Source organism: Bubalus kerabau, chromosome X, assembly GCF_029407905.1.
Source record: "Bubalus kerabau isolate K-KA32 ecotype Philippines breed swamp buffalo chromosome X, PCC_UOA_SB_1v2, whole genome shotgun sequence".
In the NCBI taxonomy this organism is placed as follows: Eukaryota; Metazoa; Chordata; class Mammalia; order Artiodactyla; family Bovidae; genus Bubalus; species Bubalus kerabau.
In genome coordinates, this window is record NC_073647.1 from 47,172,571 (window position 1) to 47,193,489 (window position 20,919).

At 43.4% G+C, this 20,919-nt stretch overlaps 1 long non-coding RNA gene across 1 annotated transcript; it reads right to left on the reverse strand.

Moving 5' to 3' along the window:
- Nucleotides 1–260: 260 nt before the first annotated feature.
- On the reverse strand, nt 261–9,102 carry LOC129639339 (uncharacterized). Its single transcript, XR_008708346.1, has 2 exons — nt 7,721–9,102; nt 261–2,421 (listed from the first exon to the last, which is right to left on the reverse strand). It is a non-coding gene; the product is annotated as an uncharacterized LOC129639339 (long non-coding RNA).
- Nucleotides 9,103–20,919: the final 11,817 nt, after the last annotated feature.

The following is a 20,919-nucleotide window of genomic DNA, read 5'->3' on the forward strand; positions in this document are numbered from 1 at the left end:
CAGTAGGAAAATTCAGTGGAGAAAAGAGGCTGAGTAGCTTGGTTTACGCGGGGGACCAATAAAACTTCAAGACAAGAAGCTTGCACCACTTACGTAGGCCGCAGGCGTCCTTCCGTTCTCCCAAAGGAGAGGAGACACTGAGGCCTCCCCGGTCGGATCTTAGAAGCCCAGGCATAATTAGTAAGCATGGTGGGTTCCGCGCTCCAGATGGAGACTCAACCAGAGTGAGAGAGAGAGAGAGAGACATGGGGAGACCAGTCTTTCGAGGAACTGATCCCAATTCTTTATTTTCCATGGTCTACTTTTATACACTGAGATGTTATGCAAAAGTCACGCGGGGTCAGCAGTCCTGACTTTTATCAAAGTCAGGTGCTTCATACAAATGTATACAGAGGTCTTAGGGGTGTTACATCATCTTCCGGCCAGGGGGCCTGCTGACAATTTACGACCCTCTCCTTGTGACAGCGGTCAGTCAACCAGGACACTTATTTCTCCAGGGGTGATTATTCTTAAAACAGACGCCACCCAAATAAAGTTACATTCCTATAGGGTGAGGGTGTAGTGGGTTTTAGTTAAGGAAAGAATTTACTTAGCCTAAGGTCTAACGTGATTTATATCAAAGGTTAATACTTATTTCTTCTATATATTCATTAATGTGTATAAGGGCAGGGGATGTGGAGACTTAGCAGTAAACATTGGCTCAACAAATGAAAAACCCTTCACCAATATGATTTCTAATCAGCCCATTATACTTATACTAATAATTTTCTAACTTTTCTAAGGAACCTGTTTTTAGAAGGTTTAAAGCATCTTGTGCCTCTCATGGTTGGGAGGCTGTGAGCAATCACATGTGGCCGGACAAGCCTGTCAGGCAGGCTAGAGAACCTTCAGAGGAGTTTGTAGGTTAAAACACTCTTGTCACGCCCAGGGATTATTAACTGGAGCTGTAAGCTAACTCTTTTTTCAGAGAGAGGTAGTGGGAGACAGCCCCCCGTAAAGTCAGAGGTGTAGGTGAAAGCACAAAGCAGAAAGTAGGCAGACTCTGGTTTTGGGGGTAGATGCTCGAGAATTTCCAGGGGGACTCCTGAGGCTCGATCCCGCCTTTGCGTATGCCGAGCCTCCTTCCTCATGACCTTTGTCATGGGCGGAGTGCCTCACGCTGGCTCCAGGCAGTGATAGAATTCCAGTTGAGCTATTACAGATCCTCACTCAATATGCAATATGCCGGCTCCCGGCATCTCCCCCTTTTTTATTTCTTAAAACAGCCAGATGCAGCTCAGTCGCGAGCTTCTGAATGTTCTGCCGAAGAATCCTGACAATACAAGGAAGAATGATTATGAGAAGATTAGACAGAATGTTTTTTCCAGAAATTAAGTTAGAGAAGGTGTGAAAAAAGTCATTAGCTGCTCCAGCGGCGGTAAAATCCAGTCGAGAGTGTTCCAAGGTCTGTATTTGATTATGAAGTTTCCCTAAGTCCAGGCCAATATCAGAACTATTCCAAACACCTGGAATATGATTTTTAATCTTTTCCCATTCATAATCTGTCTCGTTTACCTTCAAAGATGTCACGCATATCCACCTGTAATCAGTGTGGCATGTCAAAGCCATCTTCACCTTTAAAGCCTGTAACTCAGTCCCAATATGCATAATTGCTTCTTCTAAGGCATCTACTCTCATCTCTAATTTCCTATCTATAGCTTCCTGAGTTCCTAGAGTTAAAGAAACATTTTTAGACATGGTATCAACATATTGGGCAGTATGCACTTGTTGAGTCAATGATATTGCTGCCGCAGTAACAGAACTAATTGCTGCTATTAAAGCTGATATTCCTAAAATAAGTAAGCCTACAAACCATCGCGATTGCATTAAATCCTGCAGTTGTTGTAACACAGCAAGACCATAGCTATCATATAGGCACCATAAGATAGGATGGGCATTGTAACACCACAAAGGAGCAAACATTACATTGAGGGTTTAAATAAGATGAAAGCATGCATTGTTCACAAGTTACCACGTTAGGTCCACCTGAATAATTCATGAATACATTAAGTTTGTGGGAGTCATTAGTAAAAAGGAAAACATAAGGCAAGGGTAGACAAGCTAAAACAGAATAAGTAGAATTATTTTTTGGTTGGAGTTCACGCTGCAGCAGCCCTGTCAGTCTCGCCGGGATCTCGATGTTTATCTTGTCTCCCCTGCTGGCGGGCGCTGCGCTGGTCTGGATGGCACTTTGCGGGTGCGCTCTCCTCTCTGGCCCTCACTTGCTGCACAAACTTCTTTGCTCTAGGTCGTGGGGTGCAGCGAGGAGGGTGCAGGGCGAGGCTGGAAGCGCGGAGGCGAGAGCTGCCTGGTGGGCGGGGCGAGCAAGCGCGTGCCTCGAACCTGGCCTGTCTGGAACCCAAATTGGTGAATCTGCGTCCTCTGGAAAAATACAAGCACATCCTCGACCGCTAGTTAATAATGGGTCAGGACCCTCCCATTGTCCTGAGAAGAGGTCCTTCCATTTGAATAATGGTTTTGCATTTAATTGCTCTAGGCACCAATGACGAAGCATTGCAGTAGTTCCAGCCAGATCAGTATTTAGAATATTTATTACGAAAAGAGCATGTTTGATGGGGAGATTTGATGGGAAGAGCTATACTTAAACTCCCCTTCTTTTAGTTTTTGAATTTGGATTTTTAATGTTTGATGCGCTCTTTCAACAATGGCCTGTCCCTGGGGATTATAAAGGATGACAGTATTATGTTTAATTTGAAACTTTATACAAAATTCCTGAAAAGACTTAGAAGTGTAAGCAGGAGCGTTGTCAGTTTTTTAGAGCTTTTGGCAGGCCCAAATATGAAAAACAAGTAAAGAGATGTTGTATCACATCTTTAACTACTTCCCCTGTACGAGCAGTTGCAATAATAACGTGAGAAAAGGTATCTACAGTTACATGAACAAAGGACAGTTTTCCAAATGAAGAGACATGAGTTAACATCCATTTGCCAGAGTACGTTAGGTTTGAGACCGCAAGGATTAACTCCCATAGGTAAACTATTATAAACAGTGGGGCAGTGTAAGCAAGAGCGCACAATCTCCCGAGCAGTTTCTCTGGGAATTTGGAATTGATATCTTAAAGCAGTAGCATTTTGATGATGAAGTGAGTGAGAGGCTCTGGCCTCCTCAATCACAGTAGCCACTGTATTTCTGGTTAACAAGTCAGCCAAATCATTAAAGGCATTTAAAGGGCCGGGCAATCCGGAATGAGCCCAAATGTGTCCAATAAAAAATATTTTCTTTCTTTTCTAAATTTGTTGCTGTAAATTACTTAACAAATGAAATATGGTAGTTTTATTTTCAGGCAAAACCGCTGTTTCAATGTGTGGAAACAACCTGACAATATACTGAGAATCAGAGTAAAGATTAAATTCCTCATCTGCAAACATAGCAAAAGCCTCTATGACTGCTGTTATTTCAGCTCTTTGACCTGAAGTTTCCCATGTTTCTAAAACCTTTTGGTGATTTTTAGTGACTATGGAGGCTTTACCATTTGCTGACCCATCAGTAAAAACTATCTGGGCATTTGGAATAGGAGATTGTTTACATCTGACAGGAAAAATAACTGGATGTCTGGATATAAAATTCAACAAAACATGTGAAGGTAAATGATGCAAAAATTTGACCAAAATAGTTCCCTATAGCAATCTGCCAATTTTCAAACATTAGAAGAGCATCAAGTTGTTTCTTATTATATGGAATTACAATTTCTGATGTCTCTTTACCAAATAATTTAATGTTCCGCTTTTTTCTTTTAATATCAAAGTAGCTATCAATCCTGGATAAGAAGCCACTACTTTTTTAGTTTGAGCGGGAAGATGGACCCACTCTAGGGGGCCGTTTTGCCATAGAACCAATTTTTTGTCTGGCTACCCCAATTACACCTATGGGGGTTTCATGGTAAAGGAATTGTCAAGCAGTTGTCAATTTAATTTTTTAAATTTTTTAAAATTTACATTTTAACAACATAAATTTAGGGATATGTTAATTTAGGTCTAATGTTTAGTTTGGGTCTCTGTATAAATTTAAATAATAAATGTATAAACTCCTTATCTCATTTTGGTATATAGATATGCCTAAATGCAAAATGTATTTATATATGTATTTATATATGGCAACAAGTATAAACTTATTGACATCTAATATATATAAATCAATATACTTGAATTAATCTTTATAATTATTAATTAATATATATTAAAGCAATACAATACGTACACAGCTAATACCAACCAACACAAACCAATGTACTGCAATAATATATGTCACACATATATAATATAATTATACAGTATATAGAACATATATCATCACAGCATCAATCCATACCAATTAATATCAGCCACACACACATTATATTACTGCAATATACATTTAATTATACAGTATATATATAATATGCATATATAGTATACATTTTAATTTATATACAAATTAGTTAAGTATAGATCTATAAATAGAATTATGTATACCCATATCTAATTAGGCAAACTGTAATTAGGCAAATATATTTATATTATGTATTTATAATAATAATATATATAGTATTGTTAATTGTACCGCCTGTTGATAACTAAGAAATTGAAAAAACCCTTCTCTGAGTATCTCCTATTTGAGACAGCACGTCCCTCTCCCATAGGGTAAAGGAGAGCATAGGAACTACATAGGGTTGGAAAGTTTCACAGGTATCTTTAAACTGCCAATCTAACATTTTTGAACTTTTAACTACTATGGGGGCTTGAGGGCAAATGAAACAAAATTTGACCCCTGAAATCTATCAGGGCAACTTGCCAATCATCATTATTTTGTAAAAGACTTGCAGTTGATCCTTATTGAATGGAATTACTATATTTGTTACTTCTTTTTGTAAAAAGTTCCACACTTCTTTCTTCCTCCTTTTATAATTAATTGTGCCACCAAGCTGGGATAAGATAAAACTATTTTTCTTGGGGTCACTGGTAGATGGAACCAATGGGCCTTTTTGTCACAAGTACCCTGTAGGTGTATGTTTTGTGGCAAGAATAATTTAATCTCATCTTTTGGTATTATTAATCCTAATTAACTGATCACTTAAAGTCTCATCTACTTTAACAAGAGCCGTCTGTCTGTCGTCTTAGTCAACTTTCGCTTAGAACTGGAATTAGGATCGCTTTTTAAGCAATCAAATAAAGGCTTTAAATCTGCAGTAGTCAGTTTTAAATGTGGGCGTATCTAGTTAATGTCCCCTAATAATTTTTGGAAATCATTTAAAGTTAGTAAACAATCTCTCCGCTTCAAAGGGGCAGTTTTTAAAACTTTTGGCAGACTTAAATATGAGAAGCAAGTAAAGAGGTGTTGTACAACATCTTTATAAGCTTCTCCAATTATAGTTTTGTAAACTAAATCTGGTCAATAGCTTTTTATATGACAAGCAACCATCTAATCTTTGCTTGAATACTTCCAGCAATGGGGAACTCACTACTCCTCAAGGTTTTAAACTCTCCCTCACCTTTTTTTCTACAGCATTCCCACCCTGCATACCACTTTCTCTAATCTCACCAACTCATTTTCAGTAGTATGCGTGGGCCAGGAACTGGGCCAGTTTTTTCCAGCAATGTTAAGAGATGTCTGTTCTTGTGTCTAATAGCCCTGACATTTTATTTTCTTGAATTAAAAGATCTTTTAAAGGCCTTGGAGCTGTAATTTCCTGCACCCAAAAAGCTAGATCACTAAATCCAAATACTCTGTGGCTCCTAGCCTGAGAAGTCAAGTTTTTTCCTGTCTGATACTAAGGTAAAAGCAAAAGCTGTGTTACTCTTTGACCTTTATTAATTTGCACAGTTTTAGTAGGCGGTGAGGTCAAAATTTTAATTTCTCCAATATAATCAGAATCGACTACACCGTGCACCACCGAAATTTTTTGAAAAGAAAGCGAGCTACGCCCTAGCACAAGTCCTACAATGCCCTCAGGTAGGGGGCCGGCCACTCCCATTGGAATTGGAGTAACCGGCTTGTCAAGGGTTAATATTGTTGCTAAATCCCCTTACCTTTCTGCTTTTCTCTTAGCCTGGGTGAGACCCCCCTGAGGGGGTTTTCTCCAAGGAGCACCTTTGCATATTGTGCATGCAGTCTGTTTTAAAAGCTCCACTGTTTAAAAAACTTTTTATCTTTTTCAGGCTTAGGCAACACTTTGAGAGGCTTTGGGGGCAAAGTGGGGAACTCTTGGGCCCTGGAAGGCGCAAACGGAGGCGGCGGCTATCGCCCCAAATCAGAAAGTGGTGGATAAGTTTTTTTTTAAAGTTTGCGCAGAGGGGGAGGTAGCTCGCCAGGGCGTCAGGCCACAGTGTCCTCTAAGTCCTCTCCTCTCTCCTCTGCTGATTTTTTTTTTTTTTCCTTCTTCTCTAAATCTTTCTCAAGTTTTCTTTCCCTCACTCTATCTTTTTTCCTTCCTCTTCTCTTCTCTTTTACTTTCTATCATTTCCTTCCTGTTTCCCTCTTTCATTCCCCCTTTTTCCTTCTTACTTTATTTCTCTCTCTCCCCCTCTCTTTCTCTCTGTATCTCTTTTTCTAACTTCCTTTTTTCCTTTTTCTATCTTGCTGCATTCCCTGATTCCTTATTTCTCCGTTCCTCTCTCCTTTTCACTCTTTAGTTCTTTTTTTATCTTTAGATCTTTCTCTATTTTCTTTCCTTTTTTCTTTTTCACTTTTTTCTTTTTCTCTTTTTTTTTTTTTTTTTTTGCTTGGGTGAGGCCCCCCTGAGGGGGTTTTTTGCAAGGAGCAGGCTCTGTATATTGTGTATTCTTTAAAAGCTCCTTTGTTTAAAAGAAAACTTTTAATCTTGTTCAACCCTAGGCAATGCTCTGGGAGGCTTTGGATGTAAACTGGGGAATTCTTAGGCCCTGGGAGGTGCAAGCGGAGGTGGAGTAGTCGCCTTAAATCAGAAATTGTTGGATAAATTTTTAAAGGTTTGTGTAGAGGGAGAGGGGGCTCACCAGGGCGCCCGGCCGCAGCGTCCTGTAAGCCCTCTCACTCCTCGGGAGGTAGAGCACAGTCTCCCTCCTTTTCCTCATCAATGGCAGAAAATATGATCTGCGCAGAAGGTGGAGACCCACTACCATCCACCGCTATAGCCTCTCCCATAGGTTATCCCACAGCCTCATGACGAGGGTCCAGAACATTTTTAATCATATTTATAGGATAAGTTTTTAGTTGGTTTTTTACCTTCACCCAAGTATCTAAATTAACAGTAGCCTCTTTAACAGTTTCAAGATTACTTGTATAAAGAGTTGCCATTCTTAGTTTCAGTGTTACCCATGTCAGAAAATTAAGTATAATAGATTTTGCTTTTAGCTATCAAAAGATCAGGCCTTTCTTGTCAGCCTTTTTAGAAACCGTTTTTTCTCTCTAACTCTTCAACACTTTCAACACTTCCCACTCCTCTCGCCCTGTCTATCCTACAGGGGGGTCCGCGGCACCCTTGAGTGGGGTCCTAGCCGTCCCGAACTGGAAGAACAATTGGGCTGATGACCCAGATTGTCCCGGGGGGGGGAACAGCCGGCTGATGGCCCAAAACTGTTCCGAGGGAGGAGCAGTAGAGCTGATGACCCAAACTGCTCCGTGGGGGAACAAGAGAGCTGATGACCCAGTTGTTCCGAGAATGGGGGAGCAATAGAGCTGATGACCCTAATTGCAGGGAGCTTACCTTGGAATATCCTGTCTCGGGCGCCACCTGCCGGGGTCCAGCCCCAGCTGATCCAGGGTATTCGAAGGAGAGACGGCTAGGCGAGGGTCGGGGAACAACTGCTTAATTAAACGTTAATTAAGGATATAAAGAGTAATGGAATAAGGATAGCTCAGTAGGAAAATTCAGTGGAGAAAAGAGGCTGAGTAGCTTGGTTTACGCGGGGGACCAATAAAACTTCAAGACAAGAAGCTTGCACCACTTACGTAGGCCGCAGGCGTCCTTCCGTTCTCCCGAAGGAGAGGAGACACTGAGGCCTCCCCGGTCGGATCTTAGAAGCCCAGGCATAATTAGTAAGCATGGTGGGTTCCGCGCTCCAGATGGAGACTCAACCAGAGTGAGAGAGAGAGAGAGAGACATGGGGAGACCAGTCTTTCGAGGAACTGATCCCAATTCTTTATTTTCCATGGTCTACTTTTATACACTGAGATGTTATGCAAAAGTCACGCGGGGTCAGCAGTCCTGACTTTTATCAAAGTCAGGTGCTTCATACAAATGTATACAGAGGTCTTAGGGGTGTTACATCATCTTCTGGCCAGGGGGCCTGCTGACAATTTACGACCCTCTCCTTGTGACAGCGGTCAGTCAACCAGGACACTTATTTCTCCAGGGGTGATTATTCTTAAAACAGACGCCACCCAAATAAAGTTACATTCCTATAGGGTGAGGGTGTAGTGGGTTTTAGTTAAGGAAAGAATTTACTTAGCCTAAGGTCTAACGTGATTTATATCAAAGGTTAATACTTATTTCTTCTATATATTCATTAATGTGTATAAGGGCAGGGGATGTGGAGACTTAGCAGTAAACATTGGCTCAACAAATGAAAAACCCTTCACCAATATGATTTCTAATCAGCCCATTATACTTATACTAATAATTTTCTAACTTTTCTAAGGAACCTGTTTTTAGAAGGTTTAAAGCATCTTGTGCCTCTCATGGTTGGGAGGCTGTGAGCAATCACATGTGGCCGGACAAGCCTGTCAGGCAGGCTAGAGAACCTTCAGAGGAGTTTGTAGGTTAAAACACTCTTGTCACGCCCAGGGATTATTAACTGGAGCTGTAAGCTAACTCTTTTTTCAGAGAGAGGTAGTGGGAGACAGCCCCCCGTAAAGTCAGAGGTGTAGGTGAAAGCACAAAGCAGAAAGTAGGCAGACTCTGGTTTTGGGGGTAGATGCTCGAGAATTTCCAGGGGGACTCCTGAGGCTCGATCCCGCCTTTGCGTATGCCGAGCCTCCTTCCTCATGACCTTTGTCATGGGCGGAGTGCCTCACGCTGGCTCCAGGCAGTGATAGAATTCCAGTTGAGCTATTACAGATCCTCACTCAATATGCAATATGCCGGCTCCCGGCAGGTTTTGAAGTATGTATCTTATCAGAAATGCATGCCACAGAGGGAAACGGATTAGAAATCAAAAGGGTGGTGATATAAAATATTATCAAAATTTGGTTTATCTAAGACTGTAAGGGAGAGAATCACTCTCTTCTGCCAAGTATGTCCAAGAATCTGTTTGAAAATATACTAAAAACCATAAACTAGAGAGTGGATCAGAAGTCAAAGAACTTAAATGAGAAGCTTATTGTATCAGTAGTCAAGAGGAGCTCTATGTCCTTGTATTAATAAAACCCTTTTGCAGGACACCAAATGCAAAATCCAAAGCAGTGCCCATGGACTCATGATGAGTGCACAATACTGCTGGCCCAGAGGCTTCTCTTGATTGGCAGAGGTCAAGAGCAAGTCTATGTGCCTAGGGTCAGAATGCATCTGCCCAGGATCACATCCACCTATCATCGGGAATCAAGTGGGAGTCCCCAAACTTTACATGATCCTGGCCAAGTCCCTCACTCCAGTGCCTTTGCTACAGGCTTGTCAGTCATTACTGCCTTGAGATGATCATGATTAAGTTTCACCTCACCATCTCTTCAATTAACTGCCATGGGCAACTAGAAATCTAAATGCAAAAGATTGAAATAGGACCCTTACCTTAAAACACATCAAAATCTAAACTCAAAGTTGATTAAAGATTTAAATGCAAAATCTGAAACTATAAATCAACTAGAAGAAAACATCCTGGAGAAGGTGTAAACATTGGTCTTAGAAGTGATTTTATGTATGTGACACCGAAAGCATAGGTAACAAAAGCAAAAATAGAAAAGCAGGAGGACTTCAAAGAATTAAACTGCCTCCCCCAAAGAACATCAAAAACACATCTACATAGAAGCCAAGTTGATGGTTACCAAATGGAAAGATGGGGCAGGGGAAGGAATTGGGAGTTGGGGAAGAACATATATATATATATATATATATATACACATACTACTTTATATAACATAGATAACCAACAAAGACCTACTACAAAACCACAGGCAACTCTGCTAGAAATTCTGTAACAACATAAAGGAAGAAAGGATTTGTAAAGAAATAGATATATGTATGTGTGCCTGTGCAAGCTCAGTTGATTCAGATGTGCCCTACTCTTTGTGACTCTATGGACTGTAGCCTGCTAGGCTCCTCTGTAAATGAAATTCTCCAGGAAAGAATACTGGAAAGGCTCGTCATGTCCCTCTGAGCATATCTTCACAACCCAGGGATTGAACCCAAATCTCCTTCATTTTAGGGTGATTCTTTAACAACTGATCCAAGTGGGAAGTCCAAACACATGTATATGTAAAGCTGAATCATTTTGATGTATACCTGAAACACAATATGGTAAATCAAATATACTTGAATGAAAAAAAAAAATAAAAAGAATCCATCAACATGTAGAATAATTAGCTCAAAAAACTAATTGGAAAATGCATAAACATTCCCAAATGTACTCTCAAAGAAAGATCCACAGGGAACAAGGTATGAAGGGTAAAAGATGACCCAAGTCCTGACGTGTGCCCATGGGAGAGGACTCAGAATATAAGGGAGTTTACACCGTTAAAGATATGCCCTGGGTGTGAGTGATTCGAGCCATATATTGGACACACAAGTCCTGGGTCTGACACAGGGAAGAGAAACAGCCTTAGATGGTTGCAGGGCTATGTGGACTAACAGGAAAGCTGTGAGAAAACAGACTCCCCACTCCAGGAGCATGTGCTCATGGGCTTGCTCCCAAGCCACATTGAAGAGAACAGATTGAGACCGAATTTGTGGATGCCTGTTTTCCCATCAACTGCCCACCCTTACACATGCCCTGCTTAGTTCATGTGTCCGATCTGCACTGGAGCAGGCGTAGCCATGACCAGGCAGACAGCTGGAATGTGGGAAACAGAGGTGCATCTGGCCCAGGGCAGCATGTGGGTGAAAGAACCGGGGTCATGCTCATGGAGGGCACTTACATAGGCAGCATATCAGGAGAAGTCCTGGTCTCTGATGGAGGCCAGACTGTCACAACAGATGACCCAGTATGTGCCCGGAGCCCATGAGGGCCTCACCTGCCCAATAGCACCCCTCTTCAATCGGGCAGGGAGAGCAGAAGCTGGGGGAAGTGATCAGTCTTGAGGGACCAAGAGGTCTCAGACCAGAAGGTATGTTTAAGCAGGGCAGGAGACGTTACTAATGGTGATGGCACGTTGGAGGTAGCCTGGATCTCTGTAAGCAGCCAGCCTGGGGATTTGCTCCTTTTGTTATTTTTCTAATCAGAACACACTCCTCTTGGTCCTCCGTGGCAAGGGTTGCAGTGCTGGGAGAGGGGAGCATATATACCTGAGATAACACAGCCAGATCTGGCCTGACATTCAGGGCTTCTGCTCCATAAACTTGGCATCCCACCCTGCCCCCAATAGGACAGTGAAAGCCACTGAGGAAAAGGAAGTCTCTGCCTCACATCTGGCTTCAGACGTGGTACCACTGAACTCCCAGGCATAGGTTCTGGCAGACCCTAAGGAAAGATGTGACTTGTGGTCCATCAAATCCAGGTCCACCCCACCCCCACCCCCAGCTGACTATGCTACAGACTCTACAGTGATGCTCCCCGAAAAGATGACCCCTTCAAGACCATAATAGATAATTGCTGCACTTAAATTCAGAGAAGCAGAGAAAATGGGAAGACAGGAGGACTGGTCTCCACTGAAAGACTGAGAGGAAGTCAGTTCAGTTTGTCAGTCATGTCTGATTCTTTGCGACACCAGAGCATAGAAGAACTAAAGAGACTCTTGATGAAAGTGAAAGAGGAGAGTGAAAAAGTTGGCTTAAAGCTCAACATTCAGAAAACAAAGATCATGGCATCTGGTCTCATCACTTCATGGCAAATAGACGGAGAAACAGTGCCAGTGGCAGGATTTACTTTTGGGACCTCCAAAATCACTGCAGATGGTGACTGCAGCCATGAAACAAAAAGACTCTTACTCCTTGGAAGGAAAGTTATGACCAACCTGGACAGCATATTTAAAAGCAGAAACATTACTTTGCCAACAATGATCTGTCTAGTTAAGGGTATGATTTTTCTAGTAGTCATGTATGGATGTGAGAGTTGGACTATGAAGAAAGCTGAGTGCTGAAGAATTGATGCTTTTGAACTGTGGTGTTGGAGAAGACTCTTGAGAGTCCCTTGGAGTGCAAGGAGATTCAACCAGTCCATCCTAAAGGAAATCAGTCCTGAATATTCATTGGAAGAACTGATGTTGAAGCTGAAACTACAAAGCTTTGGCCACCTGATGAGAAGAGCTGACTCATTTGGAAAGACCCTGATGCTAGGAAAGATTGAAGGTGGAAGGAGAAGGGGACAACAGAGGATGAGATGGTTGGATGGCATCACCTACTCAATGGACGAGTTTGAATAAACTCTGGCCGTTGGTTATGGACAGATACCTGCTGCTGTTAACCCTCTTCAGCTAAAACATCTTTTCCACAAAACGTTTCTGAAATCTGGTGCCTGTTGAGGGGCCTGCATGAGAAGATGTGTGGTTCCCTGTGTCCCCCAGTGTCATTGATGCTGTAGCCCCCCAACAAGCATCTGTGCCATCAGGCTGTTTTGGGACTGCAGCCTTCTCTAAAGGGTCATGGAGGCCCCCTCCAGTGGGAAAAAGAGGATCCAGTCACCCCAGAGGGAGGGTCCCATAGAATACAACTTCATGCCTACTGGGACTCCTGAGGACCCTGGGCCAGCCTGTCAAATTAACCCCCTCGCCTGGCATCCTCAGTGAACACAGGGAGTCAGAGTCTTGGTCTAAGGACAAGTCTCCTGTGAATTTTTATGTTTAATTCAGCAAATATTAGAAAGGTAAACCTATTAAGCACTGAGATCACACTTGGGAGAAGATGGGAAGAGTGAGGTAATTAGCAAGACTTTGGACTTGTCCCAAAATGCGAATGCCAAAGAATGCTCAAACTCCCGCTCAATTGCACTCATTTCACACGCTATTAAAGTAATGCCCCAAAGCCTCTGAGCCAGGCTTCAGCAGTACGTGAACTGTGAACTTCCAGATGTTCAAGCTGGTTTCAGAAAAGAGAGAGAAACCAGAGACCAATTTGCCAACATCTGCTGGATCATCAAAAAAGAGAGAGAGTTCCAGAAAAAAACATCTATTTCTGCTTTATTGACTATGCCAAAGCCTTTGACTGTGTGGATCAGAATAAACTGTGGAAAATTCTGAAAGAGATGGGAATACCAGACTACCTGACCTGCCTCTTGAGAAACCTGTATGCAAGTCAGGAAGCAACAGTTAGAACTGGACATGGAACAACAGACTGGTTCCAAATAGGAAAAGCATATGTCAAGGATGCATATTGTCACCCTGCTTATTTAACTTATATACAGAATGCATCATGAGAACGCTGGGCTGGAAGAAGCACAAGCTGGAATCAAGATTGCCGGGAGAAATATCAATAACCTCAGATATGCAGATGACACCAACCTTATGGCAGAAAGTGAAGAAGAACTAAAGAGCCTCTTGATGAAAGTGAAAGAGGAGAGTGGAAAAGTTGGCTTAAAGCTCAACATTCAGAAAACTAAGATCATGGCATCCGGTCTTATCACTTCATGGCAAATAGATGGGTAAACAGTGGAAACAGTGGCTGACTTTATTTTTGGGGACTCTAAAATCACTGCAGATGGTGACTCCAGCCATGAAATTATAAAAACACTTACTCGCTGGAAGAAAAGTTATGACAAAACTAGACAGCATATTAAAAAGTAGAGACATTACTTCACAGACAAAGGTCCGTCTAGTTAATGCTATGGTTTTCCCAGTAGTCATGTATGGATGTGAGACTTGGACTATAAAGAAAGTGGAGCACTGAAGAATTGATGTTTTTGAACTGTGGTGTTGGATAAGATTCTTGAGAGTCCCTTGGACTGCAAGGAGGTCCAACCAATCCATCCTAAAGGAGATCAGTCCTGAATGTTCATTGAAAGGACTGATGTTGAAGCTGAAACTCCAATACTTTGGCCACGTGATGCAAAGGGTTGACTCATTTGAAAAGACCCTGATGATGGGAAAGATTGAAGGCAGAAGGAGAAAGGGAAGACAGAGGATGAGATGGTTGGATGGCATCACCGACTCAGTGGACATGATTTTGGGTAAACTGTGGGAGTTGGTGGTGGACAGGAAAGCCTGGCATTCTGCGGTCCATGGGGTCACAAAAATTCGGTCACAACTGAACTGAACTGGATTTGTGACTGAACTGAACTGAACTGGATTTGTCCCAAGAGGCTGACTGTGTAACTGGGAGAGAAGAAAAATGGACCAGGTGAAAGGAAGAAAGGATATAGCCAGACACAGTGCAATGCCTCGGGAGAACTTTGGCCAAGAGGACACTGATTGCTGCAGAGAGGATGTGGGAAAGCTCGGAGATGCAGTCCAAACTGAGCTGAGTAAACCACAAGAGGAGACATGGAAGCAGGCGTGTTCCCTGAGTCTGTCTCCATTCTTTAACAGCATGAGTTCATGAAGCTGAGCAAACACATTGAGCCCAGGAAGGAGCACTGGCAGACAGAGGATCAGTGTCTGAGAGCAAACTTCTGGCTAAGGGCACACTGTGTGGAGCCAGTGCTGTGGAGAAAGGAGAGGGCCACCTGTAGGCTCTGAGTGAGTGGCAAAGGTAGTCGGTTGGCATAGAGAGTGCCTTAATAAAATAAGGAGCTAACATTCAAAAACCAGGAGATCTCTTACTGAACTTCAGCTTTTTTGGCCATTCTGGACAAATCAAAAGGCCTGGCACCTGGACTGCACACCCTCCTATTGTGAGTGGCAGCTCCTCCTGGGCTAGATCATGCTCTCTCCATGTGTTCTAGCCCCCTCACTCCCTGTGGTTTGCACCCGCTGACCTCACTTCAGGTTGCCTGCCAGGGCCCTGGAGCAGCAGGGTCACTGTCACTTGGCTGAGTCTCATGGTCAGTCAGAGGACTAAAAAGGACAACAGGTTCTGTGCATAAATCTTGTCACTACAATTTTACTACCTGTTACCTTATCTTCCTCATCTGTTAAGAGGGTGTACTAGTATACTCAATTATATAGCAACCACTCAGTATGTGTAATTTGCTTAGCATAGCATCTGGACCCATCAGTTGAGTTAAGTTGCTCAGTCCTGTCCAACTCTTTGTGACCCCATAGACTGCAGAACACCAGGCTTCCCTGCCCATCACCAACTCCCAGGGCTTGGTCAAACTCATGTCCATCGACTCAGTGATGCCATCCAAGCATCTCATCCTCTGTCACCCCCTTCTCCTGCCTTTCAATGTTTCCTATCATCAGGGTTTTGGTTTTGTTTTTGTTTTCCAAAGAGTCACTTCTTTGTATCAGGTGACATAGTACTGGAGTTTCAGCTTCAACATCAGTCCTTACAATGAATTTAGGACTGATTTCCTTTAGGATTGATTGGTTGGATCTCCTTGCAGTCTAAGGGACTTTCAAGAGTCTTCTCCAGCACCACAGTTTAAAAGTATCAGTTCTTCAGCCTTCAGCCTTCTTTATGATCCAATTCTTACATCCATACATGACTACTGGCAAAATCATAACTTTGACTAGACAGAACTATGTCAGCAAAAAATGTCTCTGCTTTTTACTATGTGGTTTAGATTGGTCATAGCTTTTCTTCTGAGGAGCAAATGTCTTTTAATTTCATGGCTGCAGTCACCATCTGAAGTGATTTTTGGAGTCCAAGAAAATGAAATATCTCACTGGTTCCATTGTTTCCCCATCTTTTTGCCATGAAGAGATGGGCCCGGATGCCATGATCTTACTTTTTTGAATGTGGAGTTTTTAGCCAGCTTTTTTACCCTCCTCTTTTACTTTCACCAAGATGCTCCTCAGCTCCTCTTTGTTTTCTGTCATAAGGTTTGTGTCATCTGCCTATCTGAGGTAATTGATATTTCTCCCAGCAATGTTGCTATGCCAATAGCAAACTGCTTAAAAACAGTCCCCAGAACCCCAGAGGGACATGATACCAGGCCGGTGACAAGGAAGCACTTTCTTCTGCCCTTGTCAGCCAAGGGTAGGTCCCAAAAGCAGATGAAAGACCCCAGCATATTTTTCCTGGTCGCCTTCCCCATAACATCGTTGTGCACCAAGTTTATCCCAGACTTTCAACTCACGGAACCCTCCCTGCTTGCCTAGTGACTGTGCACTGTTACTACACTCAACATACAGATGTAAAACCTGAGGCTGAAAAGGGTCAGCCTGATGAAAAGGGTCATCACTGGCTCAAGATCCAAAACCCTGGCTTCTGAGTCACGATGCCACAATGCTAAAGACAAACTCAGGCAAGGACACTTATCTGGACTGCTCAGACCTGCACTGTGAGGCTGATGGCCATATACCCTCATGGATAACTGGGGTACCTCAAGGGTCACTGGGGCACAGAAGCCGGCTGAGATGGGCAAGCAAGAGACAGCTTCCAGATCATGGGCTGACCGGAAACCACAATTTTGCTCAGGGAAAACCTGGCCTTTGTAATTTAGGGTCCAGGTTAATCCTAAGAAACTGATGAGCTACCAAGCATGGAGCAAGTGAGCCCCCACTGCCACTTCCTAAAGGCAGCTTTCCATCCTGTCCAAAGTTAATGCACAGGTTTCTCAGAGACAGAGGAGGCTGCCCAGCAGGGCAAGAAGCACCAGCAGCAGCACAAAGCCCTTTCTGCTCATCTCCTCTACCTGCATTTCCTATTGGTCCTTGAGAAGTGTGCTATGAAAGCAAGTCAACCATGTGAGCCTAATGCTGCTGAGCTTCTGGTGGCATTGCCTGTATCTCAAAACCAGAGACTCCTGAATCACGTTAACATTCCAGAATTATGTGGGTCGAACAATGTTTTCTGGGGCTGTATTGGGAGACTGCACAGGGCTCCAGATGTCCTGAAACAAGATGGTGGACAGGTTTCCAGAATTACAAATTAGTGAATACACATGCTTGCCAAGGGTCCTTCTTTTTAGCTCTAGGTTCCACCCATTTCCACCACAGAAGACCATGGTTGGTACCAAAAGACACCACATCCTGAGGCTGTTTGGCAGACGGTGGGGTGTGTAGTTATCCAGGTTAACCTGGGGCTGGCCCACGGTCCTGCCTGTCCCAAGAAGGGCATCCCTCTAGGCTGAAGGCTGGAGGAAGGTAACACATCCTCTACCCCTGGGCCTCTGGCCGTCCTCTGAAAGTGTTCACTCTTAAGGGACTAGGATCACTTGTTCCTAATGCTTTGTCCAAAAGGCTTGGGGGCCACGAGAATTTACAGATTTAGAAATCATTGACAGGGACACAAAGATCATCAACACCCCGGCAGGGGCTGGCAAACATTGACATGGCAGCAGTGAACCATGTGACTGTTAATACCAAGTGGGCTCAGTTCAGTTCAGTCACTCAGTCGTGTCCAACTCTTTGCGACCCCATGAAGCGCAGGACACCAGGCCTCCCTGTCCATTATCAACTCCTGGAGTTTACCCAAACTCATGTCCATTGAGTCGTTGATGCCATCCAACCATCTCAATGTCTGTTGTCCCCTTCTTCTCCTTCCCCCAATCCCTCCCAGCATCAGGGTCTTTTCCAATGAGTTAACACTTCACATGAGGTGGCCAAAGTATTGAAGTTTCAGTTTCAGCATCAATCCTTCCAATGAACACCCAGGACTGATCTCCTTTAGGATGGACTGGTTGGATCTCCTTGCAGTCCAAGGGACTCTTAAGAGTCTTCTCCAACACCACAGTTCAAAACACATGTATGCCTGTGGTGGACTCATGTTGATGTATGGCAAAACCAATACAATACTGTAAAGTAATTAGCCTCCAATTAAAATAAATAAATTTATAATTTTTAAAAAAAAGCATCAATTCTTCGGTGCTCAGCTTTCTTCACCGTCCACCTCTCACATCCATACATGACCACTGGAAAAACCATAGCCTTGACTAGACGGACCTTTGTTGGCAAAGTAATGTCTCTGCTTTTTAATATGCTATCTAGGTTGGCCATAAATTTCCTTCCAAGGTGTAAGTGTCTTTTAATTTTATGGCTGTAATCACCATCTGCAGTGATTTTGGAGCCCCCCCAAAATAAATTCTGACACTGTTTCCTCTGTTTCCCCATCTATTTCCCATGAAGTGATGAGACCAGATGACATGATCTTAGTTTTCTCAATGTTGAGCTTTAAGCCAACTTTTTCACTCTCCTCTTTCACTTTCATTAAGAAGCTTTTTAGTTCCTCTTCACTTTCTGCCGACAGGGTGGTGTCATCTGCATATCTGAGGTTATTGATATTTCCCCCGGCACTCTTGATTCCAGCTTGTGCTTCTTCCAGCCCAGCGTTTCTCATGATATACCTTGCATATAGGTTAAATAAGCAGCGTGACAATATACAGCCTTGATGTACTCACTCCTTTTCCTATTTGGAACCAGTCTGTTGTTCCATGTCCAGTTCTAACTGTTGCTCCCTGACCTGCATAAAGATTTCTCAAGAGGCAGGTCAGGTGGTCTGGTATGCCCATCTCTTTCAGAATTTTCCACAATTTACTGTGATCCACACAGTCAAAGGCTTTGGCATAGTCAATAAATTTGGCCATGAAATACAGAATGAAGCAAAGCAAAGGCTAATAAAGTTTTGCCAAGAGAACTCACTGGTTATAGCAAACACCCTCTTCCAACAAGACAAGAGAAAACTACACATGAACATCACCAGATGGTCAACACTGAAATGAGATTAATTATATTCTTTGCAGCCAAAGATGGAAAAGTGCCGGGGTCCAGTCCCAGTGAATCCAGGGAAATTCAAAGGGGAGATGGCTTGGGCGAACTGGATACAATAGCTTTAATTAAATATTAATTAGAGGTATAAACAGTAATAGAATAAGGATAGCTCAGTAGGAAAATTCAGTGGAGAAAAGAGGCTGAATAACTTGGTTTATGTGGAAAGCTAATAAAATACCAAAATAAGGAATTTATGTCACCTACATAGGCCACAGGCGTCCTCCCATTCTCCCGAAGGAGAGGAGACACTGAGGCCTCCCCGGTCAGATCTTAGAAGCCCAGGCATAATTAGTAGGCTTGACGAGCCTCCACATTCCAGATGGGGATTCAGCCAGAAGGTGAGAGAAAGAATGACATGGGGAGACCAGTCTTTCGAGGAACTGATCCCATTTTTTTATTTTTCCAGGGTCTGTTTTTATACACTGAGATGTTATACAAAAGTCATGCAGGGTCAGCAGTCCTGGCTTTTATTAAAGTCAGGTGCTTCACACAGATGTATACAGAGGTCTTAGGGGTGTTACATCATCTTCTGGCCAGGGGGCCTGCTGACAATTTATGACCCTCTCCTTGTGACAGTGGTCAGCCAACCAGAAAACTTATTTCTCCAGGGGTGATTATTCTTAAAACAGATGCCACCTTCCGAAGGTACCAGATAAAGTTACATTCCTATAGGGTGAGGGTGCAGTGGGTTTTAATTAAGGAAAGAATTTGCTTAGCCTAAGGTCTGACGTGATTAATATCAAAGGTTAATACTTATTTCTTCTATATATTCATTAATGTGTATAAGGGCAGGGGATGTGGAGACTTAGCAGCAAACATTGGCTCAACAAATGAAAAACCCTTCACCGATACAATTTCTAATCAGCCCACTATACTATACTAATAGTTTTCTAACTTCTCTAAAGAACCTGTCTTTAGGAGGTTTAAAGCATCTCATGCCTCTCATGGTTGAGAGGCTGTGAACAATCACATGTGGCCGGAAAAGCCTGTCAGGCAGGCTAGAGAACCTTCAGAGGAGTTTGTAGGTTGAAACACTCCTATCAGGACCAGGAATTATTATTATTAACTGGAGCTCTTAAGTTAACTCCTTCTCCGAAAGAGGTGGTGGGGGACAGCCCCCCATAAAGTCAGAGGTGTAGGTGAGAGCACAAGGTAGTAAAGTAGGCAGACACTAGATTTGGGGGTAGATGCTCGAGAATTTCCAGGGGGACTCCTGAGGCTCGATCCCACCTTGGCGTATGTCAAACCTCCTTCCTCATGACCTTTGCCACAGGCGGAGTTCCTCATGCTAGCTCCCGGCAGAGAAGCGCTATACAGTCAGCAAAAACAAGACTGGGAGTTGACTGTGGCTCAGGTCATGAACTCCTTATTGCCAAATCCAGACTTAAATTGAAGAAAGTAGGGAAAACCACTAGACCATGCAGTTATGACCTAAATCAAATCCCTTATGATTATACAGTGGAAGTGAGAAATAGATTTAAGGGACTAGATCTGATAGACAGAGTGCCTGATGAACTATGGGCAGAGGCTCGTGGATTCAACAGGTGTGGCTGAACCTCAAAGACACTGAACGTTCCACCAAGGCAGGATTGACCCACTGGCATTGGATGTCCTCTCGGGAAAACATGCATCACTGACATGAAGGCCAGAGAGACTGGGAGGCAGGCCCCAGAAGACAGGGACATCCAAGACGTCTCTGAACTTCGGAGCCTGCAACAGCAGCCCACCTCTCCCACCCCATAAACAGTTGGTGCCCCCACCCTCAAGGGAGCAAACTGGACCAGAGGCCTCCCTCACAGGTGCCCTCCATCCCAGGAAGCAGGGGAGCTGGCTGCCCTGATCTGTGGCAGGACACATGGCACTACCATGATGAGAACCAAGGAAGCATGGGAAGAGCTGGTCACCTACTGCCCGGCCGCCAAGCAGAGTGAAGTCACTGTACAACACAGGTCGGGCTTACCCGGCCTGGTGATGGAGGAAGATGGACGACACACCCCTCCATCCATCCCT